Below are 5,333 nucleotides of genomic sequence, written 5' to 3'. Positions count from 1 at the left end.
ACAAAATGACCCAACACTTTAATCGCTAACAACACACATTATCATCACAAAATGATACAACACGTTAATCGGTACCAACATATATTATCATCACAAAATGATAAACACGTTAATCGGTACCAACATATAAAATCGCTAACAACATATAATATCATCACGAAATGACCCAACACTTTAATCGCTAACAACACACATTATCATCACAAAATGATACAACACGTTAATCGGTACCAACATATATTATCATCACAAAATGATAAACACGTTAATCGGTACCAACATATAAAATCGCTAACAACATATATTATCATCACGAAATGACCCAACACTTTAATCGCTAACAACACACATTATCATCACGAAATGACCCAACACTTTAATCGCTAACAACATATATTATCATCACAAAATGGCCCAACACGTTAATCGATAGCAATATATATTATCATCACAAAATGGACCATCACTTTAATCGCTAACAACATATATTATCATCACAAAATGATCCAACACGTTAATCGGTACCACCATATAATATCATCACGAAATAACCCAACACTTTAATCGCTAACAACATATATTATCATCACAAAATGATACAACACGTTAATCGGTACCAACATATATTATCATCACAAAATGATAAACACGTTAATCGATAGCAATATATATTATCATCACAAAATGGACCATCACTTTAATCGCTAACAACATATATTATCATCACTAAATGATCAAACACGTTAATCGATAGCAACATATATTATCATCACAAAATGATCCAACACGTTAATCGGTACCACTATATAATATCATCACTAAATGACCAAACACGTTAACGATACCAACATATAATATCATCACTAAATGACCAAACACCTTAATTGATAACAACATATATTATCATCACAAAATGATCTAACACGTTAATCGATAACAACATATAATATCATCACCAAATGGCCCAACACGTTAATCGATAGCAACATATATTATCATCACAAAATGACCCAACACTTTAATGGATAACAACATATATTATCATCACAAAATGACCCAACACGTTAATCGGCAACTACATATATTATCATCACAAAATGACCCCAAACGTTAGACGTTTGAGATTACAGTTGCCAAATACGGAAATAAACGTGCGTTCACAGCTTCGGATTCACTGTTTGCACGTCGTGTCAGAAAGATACATAGAAAAAACAACAACTGAAATTGGAGTATTTTGTTTTTCTGCCTGTTGATCCTTTAAAGATATACTTTAGACAATAGAGTAAGGAATGGGCTATCACTTGAACCGCAAGAGGTCGCCTTTTACCATTCAATGTCACTAAAATTCTCCTAGCCGTTGAACCCACTTTTACATATCTTCATGTATGCAGCAGGAATATTCAACCAACTTTCAGTCTCCATCTATTGACACGAAAATAAAATATTATAGTTTTCCTGTTTTATAATGAAAAAAATAAAACAATTTAACATTATTGATATTTTGCACGTTTTTTTGTAGTCACATTTTGTTTTGCTTGGACTATATCTTGAAAAACTTCAAAAAATACTTCAAAGCATATTCCATCTACAACATTACTCAGGAAACACTACAAATACTACGATACAAACCTTATTCACACGGCTCTGCAAGTAAAATATAACTGTATCTTGTTCACAACATTTCACAGGAAACACTACAGTAAACCTCATTCACAACATTCTTTAGGAACATATAACTGCATCTTGTTCACAACATTTTACAAGAAACACTACAGTAAACCTCATTCACAACATTTTCCAGGAAACGTATAAGTGTATCTTGTTCATAACATTTTACAGGAAACACTACAGTAAACCTCATTCACAACATTATCCAGGAAACATATAACTGTATCTTGTTCATAACATCCTACAAGAAACTCTAAAGTACATCTCATCAACAGCAGAAAACGTAGAAGTGTAACTTGTTCACAACATTCTAGAGGAAAACACTACAGTTCACCTCGTTCATAACGTTCTTCAGGAAACACTTCAGTTCATCTCATACACAGCATTCTCCAAGCAACACAGAAGTGCATCTTGTAAACAAAATTATTCAAAAACACTACAATAAACCTCATAAATAACCTTCTTCGAGAAACATTACAGTAAACCTCGTTCACAACATTTTCCCGGACACATAGAAGTGTGTCTTGTTCACAATATTCTTCGAAAAACACTACATCTCATTCACAACATTTTCCAGGATAGAAGTGTGTCTTGTTCACAATATTCTTCGAGAAACACTACAATACATCTCATTCACAACATTTACCAGGACACACAGAGGTGTGTCTTGTTCACAATATTCTTCGAGAAACACTACAATACATTTAATTCACAACATTGTGCAGGAGACACTACATCATACCTTATTCATGAAATAATTTCGAAGAGATACTATACCTGTTATTCATAACCTTTTCGGGAGATTTATTATAGTAATTCTTTTTCACAACATTCTTTAATAAATACTACACCAAAAAATATATAAATAATAACTTACCCATCGACTCAAAGCCCATTATCATTCATCTTCAGTGGTAGCCATTTACGAAAGGAGATGCTATTACAGAACCCTGTAGGGAATGAATATACAGCTTTAATAAGGGCTTGACATATAGGATATGCTTCTAAAGGATTAGATAATATGAAAATAATCTCAGTTTTTCCAACACGTATACACAAACTATTCTATCGGGCATCATTGCAAAAACCAAACTGTCATTGCATATTTACAGAAAGTATGGATTTAAAGAGGAAGAAAAATCCACAGATACTGAAATGAATATGAATGTCCTTACTAAAAAAAAATAATATTTTGAGCACATGAAAATAAGCAATAGCTGTATAGGATAACACAGGACAAAGGAGTATCACACGTTCCTTATATAAATGGAACAACGAATATATATAGATCATCTTAGGACGAAACACGTTTGCACTCTTTACATAGGTAAGATAAGCATACGATATATTGATTAACTCAAAAACTGAGATAGGACGTGATATAGTAATTAGTGTGCGGAAAAAAAATCGCAACTCGCTCTTTAGAGCCATGGGTGTGTTATAAAAGTGACGGTCAAATCCCAATATTCGATTAGAGCAGCTCAAAAGTTGGCGATGGGTGCTGTTGACTAACTGCCCAAGCACTATCAGTTCAATTTTTAAAAAGGCTATCGTATATTGCACTTGTGTAGCATTGTGCAAATATACAAATCAAAAGCACAAAAACAAAAAAGATTAAACTATTCTTAACATGGGAGCGGTAGTTATACTGGCGTAAATGAGCTGAATGTTTATCTCTTAAGGCCAAACAGGCTTAATTTGAATTTAACAATAAACAGAGTGGTATTTACTAAATAAATATTAATTGCGAACACATAGTGTTACGTCTTTTAGAAGTTGTGATTAGATAATAACTCTACCACATTTTCTATCTCAGTGACAATAACAACAACAATAACACTTGTTTTGCTCAAGGTAACCACATGTTGATCAGAAATTGAGATTAGATAACTTAAAGAGAACTTTGCTACAGTTTCTTTATGAGTGACAAAAACAACTCTTATATTGCTCAAGTTATCTTCAGATTGTTTAGAAGTTGTGATTAGAGAGAACTCGACTACAGTTTCTTTCTTACTGACAATAACAAAAACACGTATTTCACTCAAGGTAACTACAGGTTGTTCCTTCTTTTAAGTATCGCAAACATGTTAAGTTATTTAACTTAGATTATCTAACTTCTACAATTAATTATAAAGGTTTTTGTTGTTATTGCACTTTATAAGTTCTTCAGATTAACAATGCATCGGCTCATTTAAGTAAATACTTTTCTTCTGACATGGAAACTGACAAACCACCGAAAACCTACACACTAATTATCAACTGTTATTAACAAGAAGTGGAGCAATCCACGTGTTTGATAAATATTTAGTGGTTATTTTCTTTTCTTACTTAAACTGTTAGTCCTCAACTGTAAAATGCTGAAATACGTAACAACTATTGATCTTACAGGTAAGTTTTTACGGACAGAATATCGATCAGAAAATATTAACAAATACAAGTAATACGCATGCCATTTATATTAATATATTTATATTAATTAAGTGCAGCAGCATCTAGTGAAGAGAGCTGAAAATGAATAAATTATAAATGTTTATTTTAATTCCACTGTATATCAATTCAGTATTACTTGAGACACGAAACATAATAATGCATATGAAATTATGTTGCATTTAACACAAAACACAGTAGGCAATATATATGAAATTGCCGTAAATACTTAAAACACAGAAACATATATAAAACTGCCATAAATAATTTAAAACACAGAATACTATAAAAAAACGCTTAAATACTTTAAACATAGGAGACTATATGAAACTACGGTTAACATGTAACACAAACACAGGAGACTATACGAAACTGCTGTAAATGCTTAACACAAAACACAGGAGACTATATATATGAAATTGCCGTCAATACTTCAAACACAGAAGCATATATAAAACTGCCGTAAATAATTTAAAACACAGAACACTATAAAAAAAACGCCTAAATACTTTAAACATAGGAGAATATATGAAACTACCGTTAACATGTAACACAAACACAAGAGACTATACGAAACTGCTGTAAATACTTAACACAAAACACAGAAGGCTATATGAAACTGCCGTAAATACTTAACACAAAACACAGAAGGCTATATGAAACTGCCGTAAATACTTAACACAAAACACAGGAGACTATATGAAACTGCCGTAGGTACTTAACACAAAACCCAAGAGACTATAGCAAATTGCCGTAAATACTTAATACGAAACACAGGAGTCTTATGAAATTGCCGTTAATACTTAACGCAACATGCAAGAGACTATATGAAACTGCCGTAAGTATTTAACAGAAACAAAAATTAACGTGAAGATATCTCGTATACGTTACACAAAACACGGGTAACCGTGTGAAAGTATATCGTAAATGCAGGAAGAAAATATAAATAAACCGAGTTCCAGTGAAGTACCGTATTTTTCGGTGTATAAGACGCACTTTTTTACCCCAGAATTTGATGTCAAAATCTGCTTGTGTCCTATACACCGAAGGCATGAATAATATATATGTATATATACGATATACACAAGCCATGTGTCAATATATTTAAATAGACATGCATAGTTTACATCAATTGAATGTGTTATTTATAACAATGGTAGTTTTTTTCTTTTAAAAACATAACGATTTATAATGCTTCCTAAATAATAAGAAATTAAATTACAGTGAAAGCAATGAAG

The 5,333-nt window shown here is 31.9% G+C and overlaps 1 pseudogene; it reads right to left on the bottom strand.

Moving 5' to 3' along the window:
* Positions 1 to 10: 10 nt before the first annotated feature.
* Positions 11 to 5,333, bottom strand: part of LOC106477718 — a 131,650-nt pseudogene continuing 126,327 nt past the window's right edge.

This window comes from Limulus polyphemus, unplaced genomic scaffold (assembly GCF_000517525.1).
Source record: "Limulus polyphemus unplaced genomic scaffold, Limulus_polyphemus-2.1.2 Scaffold169, whole genome shotgun sequence".
Lineage (NCBI taxonomy): Eukaryota > Metazoa > Arthropoda > Merostomata > Xiphosura > Limulidae > Limulus > Limulus polyphemus.
The sequence above is the reverse complement of the archived record's forward strand: the minus strand, read 5'-3'. Positions and strand labels throughout refer to the sequence as shown.